The sequence below is a fragment of the Pipra filicauda genome, unplaced genomic scaffold (assembly GCF_003945595.2).
Source record: "Pipra filicauda isolate LSUMZ 115617 unplaced genomic scaffold, ASM394559v2 scaffold379_size694699_pilon, whole genome shotgun sequence".
In the NCBI taxonomy this organism is placed as follows: Eukaryota; Metazoa; Chordata; class Aves; order Passeriformes; family Pipridae; genus Pipra; species Pipra filicauda.
The window spans coordinates 624916-640439 of record NW_024104508.1 but is presented as its reverse complement, the minus strand read 5'-3'; the positions used below and the strand labels follow the sequence as shown (position 1 = coordinate 640439).

The 15524-nt window shown below is 38.6% G+C and overlaps 1 protein-coding gene across 6 annotated transcripts in view; it reads right to left on the bottom strand.

Moving 5' to 3' along the window:
• Positions 1-15524, bottom strand: part of THRB (thyroid hormone receptor beta) — a 146460-nt gene that overhangs the window by 54261 nt on the left and 76675 nt on the right. The window contains exon 1 of one of the 6 annotated variants that reach the window (XM_039384815.1): positions 10658-10782. The exons of the other annotated variants lie outside the window; for them this stretch is intronic. The gene's annotated coding sequence lies outside the window, so the exon portion shown is untranslated. Of the gene's footprint in view, positions 1-10657; positions 10783-15524 lie in introns of those variants that run through there. 6 annotated transcript variants of the gene reach the window in all.

Sequence of the window (15524 nt, the reverse complement as noted above, 5' to 3'; positions counted from 1 at the left end):
TACTAGAATATTTAACAGTACCATACATTCTTTTTTAAACGTTCTCTCAGGAAGAGGGATATTTTAGACATAGTGTTTTTTTTAATAGGAATAAGATTTTAAGCTGCTAAATAAAAAGTTCAATTTGTTGGGACTTGTGCATCACTGAAACAGCCCATAGTTTGGAAGTAGATCAACCTACATGCAGTGTCAAAAATCACATTTACAAGATAAATAATGAAATAAACTGTATGCTTTTTTGTTGTTACTGCTCTGTGGAGAAAGCTTCTAATATGCAGGTAAAATGTTTTTTTCCCTTAATTATAAACTATTGAAACTCCCAACAAATTTTAAAGTAATGAAATCAGATGGAAAGACTTGAATTAATTTCATTTTTTAAAAAATCATGATGACTATATATGTGGCAAATGCCTTTCCATAATTCTTAGGCAGCATTAATCACAGTTCTCCAGGTCTTTGATATAAAACTCAGATTTTATTTGGGGCCCAGATATAGCATTTGGCAGCTGTACACAAGAATGATCACAAGTGAAGCTCCTCTTTACAATGATTGTCAGTGCCCTGTTTCAGGTGGGTTGAATAAAGATGACATTCACCTGAAATACTTCAACTTGGCAAAACCAAAAAACCAACAAGCAATCTGACCCTAAATCATAATCTGATCCTGTTCCCGTTTAAAACAGGAGAATTTTTTCTACTCACTGCTTATGTTCTTTCACAGAAAAGCAGAGATAGCTCAAGGCAGCAGGCAAGGTAGGCAGCAGCCTAGAGCAGAAAGCTGCCTACACCACCCAGAAGAAGAGGAGCGCGGTACTCATTTGCAATTCCACAGCCCTCACTAGAGCACTGTCTCACAACACAAATGCACTGACTGAGATCAAAGCCTTCAGACGAAATTTTACCAGGCTATGAGACCTATTGTCTATAAGTCTCAGCTGCTCTGGAACTGGACATCTGATTCCTGAAACATTCTTCTGTCTTACAAAATTAGTATTACCATGTAAATCATCTCCGGAAGAAACCTATGTTTCTTCATACTCACCAAATGAACCCTCAGCTGATGCTGGGAAATGTTTGTTTCTCTCAGTACTTTTTCACAGCTGGTGGATATTTTGTTTTGTTTGGTTCTGTTTTTTAAATCCATGTAAAACAACTCCAGGTTGATTTCCGTTCCACGCTGCACAGATTGCTCCCAGAAAAGACATTTTTCTTTCTGCATTTTCAGAGAATATTTAAGTATTTTATATAAAAAGAGGAACAGCTTCATCAGGGATGACAAGAGACCCCCACTGCGGCCAATGCTACCTGCCTAGCAAGGAAGATCACAGCCAGGGATCAAATCAGACAAGATGAAAGATTGGAACAGGAAAGCCTCAGTGCTGCAAACCTGATCTGTTGTGCATCAGGCATTTCCTCCTGCTTTCGGGAGACAGGGATGGATATGACTTGCCTGGCTCCAGAACTGAATGCTGTCAGCCCAAATTACCTCAGGGGTAAGACTTCACTTCCACTCCTCTCCAAATCATCTCTCATTACAGGTAGTGGAAGCAGGTTTGTGTATAAGCGCCATAAAGAACCCCAAGAATTAAGCCAGAAATTCAGACTCTTGAGAAATAGGTGTCACAAAGCAAAACCTTCATGCATTTACCCACAAAGAACTCCTGTACTGCACTTAGCTTTTTGATCTCAAATAAAGTCACTAGTCCCTTTAGTGTACAGGTGCTCAGCTCCTTGAAGAAAGGTAGGATAAAGTACATATTCAGTTTGTTAGTCTTTTTTCATCCCCCTTCATATAGACTCCTAACGTTCCATCTTTATGGTCTTCCTTAAGAGTCAAGAAATATAAGAAATCAGTGGGTGTTTTTAAGCACTTTAGTTGCCAAAGTATGACTTGAATGGTTATAATATGTGATTCAACTCAAATGAGTCTCTCTACATCCTCACCATTTCAAGATTACCCAAAAGATTACACTTCCGTAGAGCTGTCTGTATCACCAAATCAGAAACTTCAGATGAAAAGCAGGTTTTTCAAATTCTTAGCCAGAAACTATTGCAAGTGTCATTAGCTTTCCAAACTAAAGCATTTAGAAAACAATTTCACCAATATAGAGGAAAACTTAGCAGGAATCCATTGATTAGAAAACACTGGAATTACTATTATTTCATTCAGGGTTTATGTGATAATAATTTCCTGTTAAAATGAAGAGAGGTTGTTAAAGATGTTGCAAAAGTACTGTCAGGGACTTCAACAAAGAAAAAATATCCTTTGATGTTGCCAAGAGAACTGGGAACAGTTTTTGGAGGGGAGTATATTCTGATCTGTTTTCCCGCATGGGAATACTTTCCCAAAATAAGGTCAGCAGCAGATTCCCCCTTTAGGGCTTCGGTCTGTTAACAATGGTCAATCCCCAACCACTTGCATGCCTTCTGATTTGTGAATAGAAACCTGTAGTTTTTTCATATTCCCGTGGCTGGTAGCAAAGGATTTTCATATCAGTATAATGCTATATTACTGACTGTGCAAATGCTCTCACTCCTTCTCGATACTGCTATTACAAGTCACTGTGCTGGTAAGGAAATCTGGGTTTCTTAATCTTGCCAATACTCTGCACCATGTCATGCACTGCTCATTAGGAACCACGGGCAACCAGACTGTCTCAGTCGATCAGTTATAAAAGTTACAGGAGCCTTTCTCATCTTGCTGGTAATAAAAGACATGAAGTCTCCAACTATCACAATTCTCCTCAGAAGAAGAAAAGCAGCAAGTGCTAATTAAAGAAGGTGCCCCAGTAGGCTGTGCATTAAATGTCTTTCAGAATGAACACTGGGGTGTGAAGGATGGAAAGTTTGCTTCCTTTTTCCACGACACATAGCTGAAAGTTAAACACCGAAAAACTTCTCTGAAATAGTACAATCTCCAGCTATTTTTCCAATTTCTGTATGGTAATGAAACATCCTTAAGCCTTGTGTTAAGAACTTAACTGCAGCGTTCAGTGGGCTTTTAGCATTTCAACAAGTCTAAAGTTTATTCTTTCAATGCAGGAGTTGGCTCCAGTCCAGCAGTGGATTTACTTCATCTGTCCATACAGACATGCTAGCAGGGTGGGTACTGCTGTAATTTGTGACTGGATTTGGAGAAGTGCAGGGTGAAGTAGTAAAGGACAGCAATGATTGAAAGGAGTTTCAACTTATAGGGTTTTATATAAATTCTGATATACTAGAGGCTACCTATTGGGACTATTACAGCATGTCTCACATGAGACAAAGTGAACACCTCACCAGTTGTGTGACTGAGGGAAATTTGCCAGTTGATGTATCTCTCTTGTAAACCCACTCCCATTTGTGCTATCTTCAAATGCCACACCAACCCTAGGAAATCTCTTAAATTTCTCATCTCTTCCTTTCATTAGAGTGTTTTTCCCAATACAGAGTTCTCTTACTGTAGATTCAACTGTCAGTGTCCTGCTACATCCACAAACAATGCTGGCGCTTCTTTGCAGCTAACCTTTATGCATTTCATGAGAACTATTATCATGGTATTCCCACTCACCTTATTGCAAAACTAAGCAGCTGTGCTTTGCTAAACCTTTACTTAGAACTCAAGCTTCCCACACCTTTGGTATTTCTTGATACTCCTGCTAGACTGTCTCTTGTTGCTAACTCTCTCTCCTACAATACTAAACTGGAGTGTGTACTCTACCTGGGACCTCAGAAGGTCAACATATTTCTGTACATATTTTTCAGTCGTTACTTAGGGCAATCTACACATTAACTATTTGAGATTATTTTCTCTGAACTAAGTCTGCTTTCAGTAGCTCACCTGGAGTAGCTGCCCTGTCTCAAGTTTTTAGCTGACGTTTTTCCAAATTAGTATCTTCAGCATATGCGCACACGCAAATGCATTGCCCCATTTCAGATCTGATGTCTACATGCATCCTGCATAAGATAGTTAAACTTTCAACAGTTCTGCACTTTAGTGACAGCTACCAAAGACAGACAGAGAATGTCAGTGAGCATTTCTGAAAACAAGACTTAGCTTCGTAAGACCATCTTTTTCAGCTATCTGGAAGCAATCTAAACTTATTTTTATTGTTGTAATGGACATTTTTATTATTGTAAGGGATTAGGTGTCATTACTCTTCAAAAAACAATATATTTAAATGAAGTCTTAAATGTTATTTTACAGGATTAATCAACACATCACAGCACCAATTTTCATTCACAGTGCAGAAAAGGTCAGTATGCAAATTACAATATGTTAAAAATGGATACGTTCTGAGTAATGCCCAATCAAGTTAGTGAAACTACATCCTGAAGATGAAGTTCAGCTTTTTGTTTTACCTCTGATATTTTGAATCTGTTCTACACACTAATGCGGGATTCAAAATGTCAGAGAGAAAAATGAGAAACTAAGTAACGTAGAAATAACATTTTCTGTCATTATGCACCATCTATTTATACAGTAGAAATCTTTGCATTCCTGTTTCCATGAAAAAACACATTTGACTATCAATCACAGTTTATTCTGCTTTTCATCAACTTCAATCTTTTTCTATTTAAATTTGAGTAAATTTTAAAATTATTTACTACTTCTATATATGTATTAGATGAACATTAGAACAACATAAGCATAACCTATCTTTTTTTTTTAATCAGGGAAGCAATGATAATAATCTTTTAAGCTATTTGAATGCAACTATATAATGCTGTAATGTCCAGTATGATCTCTATCCTTTTGTAGGTGACAAAGAATTTCGCAATTTTTTTTGTTAGAAATTGGGAACTTTTAACATCATATAAAGCCATACGCGAAATGATCCAAAGACCAATGACTTTCATGAATGCACGATTAGAATATTTTTCTTCTATAAATATCTGAGATCTTCAGATGGATGGGGAGGGAAAAGCAGAAATCATTATGTGTAGTGTGGGTCCCACACTTCACATGCAAGTTTGTAATGAAGAGAACAACTAAAATATATATAAAATTTGTAACAGTTATTGTACCTACAAAGTACCTACAGCAAACTTGTTCATTTTGCATATTTATGGACATGATACTGGTGCTTAACACCTAACAGGCATAAGTTTTGCTGGGCAAAATTTCTCCAGAATAAATACAGGATTTGATAGGAATAGCAGTTGTATGCACATACATCTGAATACACACATTCAGAAAGTCCTTTGAGACTAACACATTCTGGAATAGAACATAATGGAAGACAGGCATGATATAGCAAAGTACACATAACTTTCCCCAGCTGAACTATCTTTATTTATTAAGGAGGGCTTCTGTTCAGCATAAAGCTGCTTATATTTGTAATTTTTCCCAGCCTCAGATTTCATGTAGATAGGCCTTCACACCTTTTATTTTTCAGATATGCTCTTCATGTTTTTCTTTCTTAATCACCACTAAGAAACTGCTGGATGCAATGTTGTAAAACTTTGAAGTTTTACAACACTGGTAATTAATATTGGAAAAACAGAAAGGAATAATATTCAGAGCCTATCTTCATTTGTTCTTCATTATTACAGGGTTTCTAGATCATGTCAGAAAAAGAAGGATATAAGGATGGAAAACACTGTGCTGTTACATATGTTTTAAGAATACAGACATGAAAATCTGACAGGTCAGAATAAGGATTGCATTACTTGGATGCAGTCCTATGTAGAGTTAAACATGGAGAATACAGCAGTTTTCCCTGTTCCCTTCCTAAAAATTCTCAAAGTTTGTTTTTGACATATGATGGACATTCAGTTGTTATCTTTATAAAAGCATCTATTAAACACTAGCACTTTTGTCCTAAGTGGCCATAAGTCCACTATGACAGCAATTCTTCTTTAAGAAATATTAACGTTTACTGTTATCAAATTCCCTCTGCCATCTTATTACTTGGTCACACTTAGTACTGTCAGATCCTTCTACAACTCTTCTCAGTTGACTCAAGCACCTCCGGCAGACTTTATTATTTCTCATTTAACCCTTTATTCCATATGTTGAACCACCCAGATGCTTGGACTGATGTCTTGCAGGACTCTCTTGGTGATTTCCCTCCGTTGCAAAACTTCATCATTTACTTCTTGTTGCTTCCTAACTTTTAACCTGCTATTAATTCATGACAGGAGTTTCCCTTTCATTGCACAGCAGCTTTAATTCTTTATAAGCCTTTGGGAAAGAGTCTTATCAAAAAAATATTAGAAATCCAAGTAGATTATAGCTGGATCACATTTTTTTCCCAAATCATGGCCTGCCCTGGAGAACTGGGTAGACTTGCAAATTTTGACCTCTCCTTGTTAAGCCAAGCTGTTTAGCCTGCATGATGAACAACACAATACTAAATTATAATTGACTCCCTGTTCCCATTCATTTCATGCTGCAACACTACACTGTAGCTGTGGTTTGAGAGCACACATCCTTATCAGCTCCCTACGCACATGTCAGAGTTTGGCTGTCAGAAAATGAAAAGTTATGAATTATGGAATTTTTTTTACAAGATTGTTATTACCCATATCCACTTTTTTATTTCCTTTTTTCTCCAATGCAATAAAAATGAATGGAGGTGTGGGAGAGAGGAGAAAGCATTCCTAGAGTTCACTGCAAAGGAAGCTAACAAGCCTAATAACAACAGAGTAGCCCAAATTGAGGGCTTCAAAGCTCAAAGGTGATTTCAAAGCTTTGGGGGACAGAGGAGAAAGACATCTCCAATGCAATTCCGTAAGAAAATAAGGTTATTGGAGTGGCTGTTCACCACTCCACCATCACCTTCCCCCCCTCTGTCCTGTTCTACCTGTTGGTTGGTTTTCACTCAGCTCAACAGGGTCAGAAAACATGCAAGTTCTGGCAAGCGCCACGGCAAGGTGGGAGCCAGATGTCGGGGAAGAGAAGCCAGCAGTGCCTCCCTCAAACAGGGAGCTGGAAGGACTGGAACACTCCTTGGCTGCAACCAGACACCCAGAGGAGGAGCAGGAGGACACTGTGGTGGCACCCAGCCTGGAGAGACGCACAGCACAGCAAGGAGGGAACGGCATGCTGTTTGGTGGTTTTGTGCACAGTTTCTCTCCACATCTGTCAAAAATCTTTCCTGTTGATGTTAAATTTGTTGCTGATGTCTCATTAGCCAAAGTTTAAAGAAAACCCAGGTTGGGGAACAGGGGTCATGCACACCCTGGACCTGCAGCCTCTCAGAGAAGGTGAAACACAGGTGCAGAGAGGGACCCTGGGATATCCAGGCACAGCTGAGGGATGTGGAGCCACCAGCTCCCAGTAGTCAGTGAGCATGTCCTACCCACTGGCTTGGGCAACATCAGGCACCTTACAGTCTGCCAGGATGAAAACAAGGTCATCAGGGAACTGTCTCTTGGGTCTAGCCCAGGCTTACCTAACCCAAGAGGTTTTGAATTGAACTTTTCATTCAGAAAGTTGAAATTTTCCGGTTAAAACTGTGACACTGTTAACAGAGCTGTAATATATTTTCACATGGTGCTCCTGCACAGCTATAAAGCAATATTGTCACTGCGTATCTGACACTGGAGCAGTAGGTATGGGCTGATGATTTAGTATTGAGCTTCATGTCTAAAGAATTTTGGCTGTCTGGTAAAATGGACAGCAGACATAAGCCAAAGTACAGTTATTCACACCCTGGTTTATGGTTTGTTTTTTCTCATGTTATGACATGAGACACAAAGAACACAGCAGAAAGGTTTCTATCTGCTTGAACTGAGAAATGCAGGATTCCTAACATAAGAAGAAAAATTCATGGTGATATTCCCATAAGTATTACAGTGCTTATCTTTTGAAATAACTATTCGAATATATTCATAGATACAGGTATATGTATAGACACACAATCAGAAAAAGCTTATGTCTTACTCGATAACAACTGAAACACACTGAAAATGGTTCACTTGCAACATACTATATCAAACTACAATATCCTGTTAAGTGACTATATTGCTACAGATTCACATTCATCCAAATAAATTATAAACAAATATGTTAGTACTACTAGAAGGGGTGTTTTCCCTAGTTTTATAATAATCATTTTACAGTACAATTCTTAGGGATCAATTTTGGTAAAAACACTTTAAAGCAGGCATATAAGAGCCACAGCCACCTTTCCTAAAAACGTTTTTCAAGCAAAATCCAGGTTCCCATTCCCTGGGTTCTAATGCTGGCAGCCAGTTACTTTTCCTGTAACAGGCTGAACAAGATCTCGAATATGAAAACATACCAAGCTCTAAGAATATTCAGGTCTAGAAATGCATGTTCCATGAAAACTTTTACTCTAAACTAAACTTCTGCAATTGTATATACATTTTTAAAAAAAGTAAAGGAAAGGTCTGAGTGAATCAAAGTACAGAATTGGAAGTGGAGGGGGAAGGGAAAAGCTTCCACAAATTGAACTATTATGCACTACAGAATTTTGCATAGACCCCGCAAATAGGCAGGTTAGAAAACAAAAGAACATGAAAGAGTTAGAAAGAGAAACAATATAGGTTTAAAGAGCCAGGATTAATCATCTCTCTTTCCTTTGAAAAAGAACATTCCACAAAAAGCATCACCAAAATGCAAGTAAGACACCACAATAAAAAGATGTATTATGTACCAACAAATACTTAGTGTTTGAAGAGACATCACAAAAACTGCATCACAGCCTTGAAATAGATATTGAATTCCACAGACAATCCTTAGTTTAACTGGGTACAAAGACCAGTGGTTTACATGTCATTTTCTCTGTTTGGCTCCCAAAAACAGGCATTTCCTTAAAATATTTTTTTTCTTTTTTGCTGCTGGTAAGAAATTCAGAAGAAATAGGATTGTGCTATTTTGTACATTAATGCATACCTTTGCTACATTAACCTGAAAGAATTTTTTATTCTGTATCTTTGAGCTACATACACAAATATCAGAGAGGCAAATATCACAGATAAAAATGAACCTGGTTTAGAAACAGACTTTCTGCCATGAAGGACCACAAAGAGAGGTAACTTTTTACTTTGCAAATAAAAAAAAATTAAATACTGAAACACTCTTTGAAATGTTAATATTTAATTCTTTAATAGCATCCTCAGAGACTTCACAACTCTCACCTAATTTGAGGGTAATGGATTACAGCAATTTTTATTGCTGCACTGGACATAATTCTTTTTTGTGTGTGCTTTTATGTTATGCCAAAATTGCCTAAGTGCATATGAGTAAGTTTAGGCGAGGGGGGGGGAGAGGTTGGAGTGTGTGTTGGTTTGTTGGTTTTTTTGGGTTTTTTTAAGAATGTGTATACATTTAAAGGAATTCTTTTGCTTTCTGCTTCAGTTTTTAACAAGCAGAATTTCTGATCATGCACCGTTTCACTATTGTTCCTGTCTGTACCCGCTGCATCTGCTCCACAGAACTTTCCAATTTTATTTTTTTTTCTGTAAAACACATTGTATTCTGTATGTAAACCTTACACAGAACTGAAAACAACTTAATGAAATGTGCTTCACAGCCCATCACAGAGCCCTGCTCTGCATATGAGAAGGTGGCAGTGATCTGACCCCGGCTAGGCTCTGTGTTTGCCTCTCCCTGCCTTGTTCTGGCAGAGGAGAGCCCACCAGAAAACTGCTGGCTCCTCTCTTTTGAAAAGCTCTCTAAGTGCCACATCTTGAAAAGCGTAAGGAGGAAACATACATTTAGAAACACATCCACTGGCTGAAGCAAAGCCTGCAAAGCAGCAATGGAGAAAAAAGAAAAGAGAGAACTCACCAAAATACATCCTGATGTAGGGGAACAGTTTTGGTAGCAATTCTCTGCTTCTCTCTTCTTTTCCTTTCTCAGTCCCCCCCACTCCTAATTTCCCCATTTAAGGGAGAAAATAACAAGGCAGAAGACGCCAAGAGACTTTCATGACATAAACAATAAGGCCTTCCTGTGCCAATATTTCCTTTAAAAACACTTGCCAATAAAGCTCCTGGAGGCCAGCAAGAGAAAGAAATGCCGAAACAGCCATGACATGAACTTGGCATATTTTCTGACTCACTCACTTCCCTTGAGACAATCTCTCCAAGAGAATGCTGAAGGATAATGGGAAAAGAAAATTTCTTCCAGCGAAAAGGACTTCAGTTGCCCATGCTATACAAGAAAACTGCCAATTAACTTTATTTCTGTTTACCTACAGCCTTGCTCACACAGCCACCTCTGCTGACATGTTTCCTGACTCACACACTCATGTTTGTATATTCATCTTGCAATCCTGGTGTCTGAGAAAGACAAGGAGATTTGTCTCCTCTGAGAATCCTCAACTCCAAATAATTTCTGAACAACAGAGAAAATGATCAATAAACAACAAAGGGCAGCCAAACATTTGGTTACTTCACATATTAAATCCAAATTTCCCTTTTGCTTATCCCTCCTATTTATACTTCATAACTTTTTAGCGCCAGACACACTAGTCTATAAGACACTAAAAATGCTCATATACCTTGAGATATCTGTAATGAAAGATTGTCAAGATTATTGTGTCTCATCAATCTATCTCATTTTGAGTAATACCATGTTTTCAAAACTAAACGGCACGTTAAGAACCAGAAATTAAAATCTCTTTGGAAATCAGAATCTTATATGCACAAACACGCATTTACTCACTCACTCACTCATTCCTGGGGTATGGCTGTCCCCCACCTGAAGTCCCTCGTGGGCAGGCACATAGGGGTTCAGCTCTCTTCTCTCATCTGTGCCTTCGTCTTCACCTCCAGGGCAGGGGACCCTCCCCAGCAGGCTGGAGCCCAGCTCCTCTGGGAGAGGACCGGCCACTGCTGTACTGATGGCAGGGGGCAACGTGGCTGCTCCTCCACGATGGGGTTGCAGTGGCTCCTGCTCTTCCAAGGGCAGGGGCGGGCAGGCTAAACGTGTCTCCAGCCAGGCTCCGCTCCAGGGCAGCCACCCTGCTGCAGTCCTCTCTAACAGCAGACTGGGCAGCAAGCCCCCACCCTATTTCAAGACAGACAAAGCAGAAATTGCTGCTTTGGGGGAACTGTTTGGTTACCAGTCTCAGTCTTGCAATGCAGAGACACCACCTCTTCCTTCCACATCTGCCCGATTCAGTGGACCATGCACGGATCCATCCATCCCTCTATGTGAACCCTGCACCCTGTCGCTTGTGCTCACTCTCTTTTTCTAAGAAGGCAGTAAGCACTGCCAAGTGCTCCTCACTCAGCTCAGGGCTCTTACTATTGCTGGGGTTTCTTTGGTTTTGCATTCAACTCCTTAGATTAGCATCAGAGTATCACATATCAAAATAACCACTAGTGAGGATTTGCTGGCCTGCTCAGAAGAGAGGGCTCACCATACCTAAAGTTGCATAATTTTACTGTAATGTAGTTTGATATCATACATCACTGGCTTCTACTTTCTAATAACTTGCTCGCTGCTTTAGCATTTGGGCTTATATCACACTCACCAAGCCCCAAAACTCTCCTCTAAGAGCATGCCTACCCCTGAAGACCCTCAGCAATCATACCTAAACCAGTGCCACCAGACTGGATAAATATGGAGGTTTTTAAAATTTTATTAATTTTTTGGGCAATCCCAGCTAGTATGGCTCTTCTGGTAAAATGTATAAATGGTATAGTATGCTATAATGATTACAATCTGCATTAGGAGTTATCTACTAGCTCACTATCATGACTGCTGGGCACCTTGTCAAGACACACACACACACACACATACACTGTATGATTCTTTTTTCTTAACCATCTTTTTCTGCCCACTTGCAAAGCCAACACTGGTTTGTTTTTAGGTTTGTTTTCATCAAAACCTGAGAAAATATGTGTTTTTTTGTAACACCACCGAGGCAAGCCATCTGTGGTTGGCTGGCAAACTCTGAAATTCAGGGCTGGGGCAGAAATATTTAGGAGTCAAAAAAAGCTGACTTGCTCAAGAAATTAAAGCCCTTCTGACAATCTTCCAGAGAGCCCCTGAGGAAAAGGGAGGGAACCAGAGAGACTCAAGGAAAATGGATGGGAGCCCAGTGTTGAGATTCACGCCAGAACGGTTCCTGGCCAAGAAGGAAGGTTGGCAAGTAGACAAATACAGGCTTTCATAGGCAGCATTGTAAACAAGACATTAAAAATATTAATCCATTTAGATTTCAAGCACTGAGATGAGATTTACTTAAGAAGCAGAATTATGCTGGTAATGGCTCCTCGAACATTTCAGCTGAATGTCAAAACTTTTGCTCAACCGTATCAAGTGAAAATACAAGGAGCTGTTGACACTACAATATTCAAACATTCAATCGTATGGCAGGGCTGGAAAAACACAGGGGAAGGCAAAGGAATGCAAAAACTCAAGCCCTCTCAAGGAAACGGCATTCACAAATTATTTTTACCTTTATTTCTACACCAAATTAATAAATTGAAGGGATGAAATGGTTTCTTAAAACCAAACTTCCTCTCAGAAATAATTTCAAATAAAATGTAAGTTACTTCCACCAAAATACTTTCTTTTCAAGCAGAAGCAGTCATTTAGAACAGAATGGCATTCATGTGAAAGAAAGTTTAAGTAAATCTTGAACACCTAGGACTTTTAAAAAAGTTTCTTCTCGTGTGCAGGAATCAGCATGTCGCCCCTTTTTGGTTTAGAAAACATACACTTATTCTAAACGGTTGAATATTTTAATTTTCTTTTTAAATGTATTGGAAAAGTCATGTCTCAGCAAAGCAAACAGGTGTTCAGGAAAACCGAAGTACAGAAATACATGCTTTTTTGGTGCACGTGGGAAGTGTCACGTGACTTTAAGCCTGATGCCACCAGAAGACTCAGAGATTTTCTTCTACATATTGGTGAACAGAGTTCACAAGCTCCTCTACAAAGGGGCGTGTCAGGGGAGGCCTACAGGGAAGATCAAGTGCCTTAAACAACAAGAAAAACATTATCTGCAATAACTATATGGGATTCAGTAACTCAGTCAGGAATTGGAAGATTCCTGTATTGGGTTAAAGGAAAGACTAATATTTGTTGAATTAATGAGGTTGATCCCGCACAGAAGTCCATGTGCACAGCCTGTGCTCAAGAGAGGTCTTTTTTCCACTCTCAGTAGCACCGGACAATCATTGTAAAATGCCACAGATGGAAGAACTGAGGTATCGTCATTCAAAGCACTAAAAGCATTCTAATGAAAAGGTTCATATTGTCCATTATCTTCAGTCACTTAAAAAACCCCATTAGCTTAGTAAAAAGGACAGGATAGAAAGCATCCCATCTTTTGCAACCTAGGATGTACAATACACCCCTCAGAATTATATTTCTGATCAGGTTCCTTAAAAAAAGAACAAAACTTAAAAAATGAAAAAAACCAAACCACTAAGCTCTTCCTTGCTTGTATCTGTAGCCATTCATAAAATTATCTTAGGATTTCTACAGTATACGAAATGGAAGATCTGATCAAAGGAATACCTCAAACCAAAGCTAAAGAAGGAACAACTTTGTTCTGCTTAGGAGTGAAAAAAATAAATTAAAGTTTAAAGAATCAAAAATTTTATAACAGTTCAAACATTTAAATGCAAATTAAAGCAGCAACATATGAATTATAGAAATTCTGTAGCACTCCTGATCTTATGAATCATACCATGAAATTTGCTTTCTGCTCTCTCAATGGAACCAAAATGAAATACTGGCATCTCAGGTATTTTGAAATGATACACAAGCGGCACATTTAATAGCATTAATTTTAATAAGTTAGCATTCTATCTCAGATGCATGTTTCAAAATGTTCTAGCTGAAGGTATTTTTATGAAAGTTATTTGCCTATTACATACCACAACTGGTGCAATTTCACCGTCCAGGGTGGCATTTTCATCCCACGAAAGGAGAAGCCATTAGCAAAACGCTGCTTGGCAAACAGTAGCTCACACACTGAAGCTGCAACATTATCCTGGCTTTCCTACATATTAAGCATAGGACTATGTTCAAAGTAAACATGTGGTCATAATTAAATAATAATTATGACTAACATTTGTGTAACACCATTCATCCAAATAGTTTAAAGCATTAGGTAAATCTGTAAACAAAAGGTCTAATCCTGCACCCTTTACTCACATAATACCATGCAGTTCAAACGGGCTGTGTAGATCTTGTCTACACACAGACCTAATTGTTCTCAATTAACTCCATGTGTTAACACTTATTCCAGTGCGTCTTGTTCCTGTTTAGCTTAATTCTCTCACTGCTTACTATAGGTGAATGTACTGTTTCTACACTCTCACTGATTTAATATCACTTCTATAGACATTTTTGGACACTTTCCTACATGGATCCCACAGGGATTTTAAAATCTTAATGCAGCCTCACCTCTCCCACATACTTCTAATAATACAAATATTCTTTTATAGATGAAGAAGTTCATTTGTTGCTACTATGTTTAAGGGACTGACCATCACATCTGACTTGCAACTGTAAACCCAGGACCTACAGTTTCTATTCTCATACCTTAATCACACAAATAGCCCTCTTCATCCATCATGCTCCAGAGTAAAACCACAGGAAATGGTAAGAACGGGAAAATTCTGCAGTTTCTAAAAATAAAATATATTCAGAAGCAGACATGCCCAAACCACTTTTATGCATCTGCAGTACAAACGTTGTCTGTTACAACCAAATCAGTTAGAACCAAAGTATCTAACTGCTAAAAAACCCCCAAAAAAATCAAGAACAATTTGTAGACCTTCCTGACAATTTTGCGTCAGTCTGCCTGTCAAGCAGACAGTCAAGCAACTGGACAACATGGGGAGAAATCAGGAATTCTTGAGTCAGATTTCATTTTGGCTATGCTACAGACAGCTACTTAACTTCTTAACTTTGACTGCAGTATCTGCGAGTCAAGTCAAATCATCTCTTCCACTTACAGATCTTTTGAAATTCATGAAAATCCCTATGGTTCTTTGAAGACAAATACTGTTTACCAGTGCTAGCTGCTATTAGCTTTTAGCATTTTTTATCTTTTATCTTAAATTTTGCATAGAAGAAAGTCACTCCCACAACCCACTTGCACCACAATTTAGTATATTTTCCTTCCAATTTTAATTCTGCTTTGCAAGAGGTATACTCAATTTTAGTTCTTATATGTATTCCATGTAACTTTGGTATACATCAGAAAACACTTTTTTTTTAGCACCAGACAAAAGCACAAACTGTCATCTCCTACCAAATTGTCAGCAAAGCTCACACTAGCATGGCAGTGAAATAGGGTGGAGTTTTCCCCTTAAAATCTTCAGATGGGTTCAGGCATTTCTCTGATGTGTTCATTCAAAAGAAAAATCCAACAAAACAATAACTGTCTCACCTAAGCACAATGTGGTCGAACCTGAAAAGAATCTGGTGTGACAACAGCAATCCCTACTACGGAAAAAATCCTGCAACTGTTTACATACTGTCAAGGATTTCTCATGAATTCGGAAGAAGCTGCATGGCTGTTAGCTCCTTGTTCACTGATAACACCTACAGCTCTGTACTCTTAATCCCATATACAGATAGGGTTTGTGGACCCTCT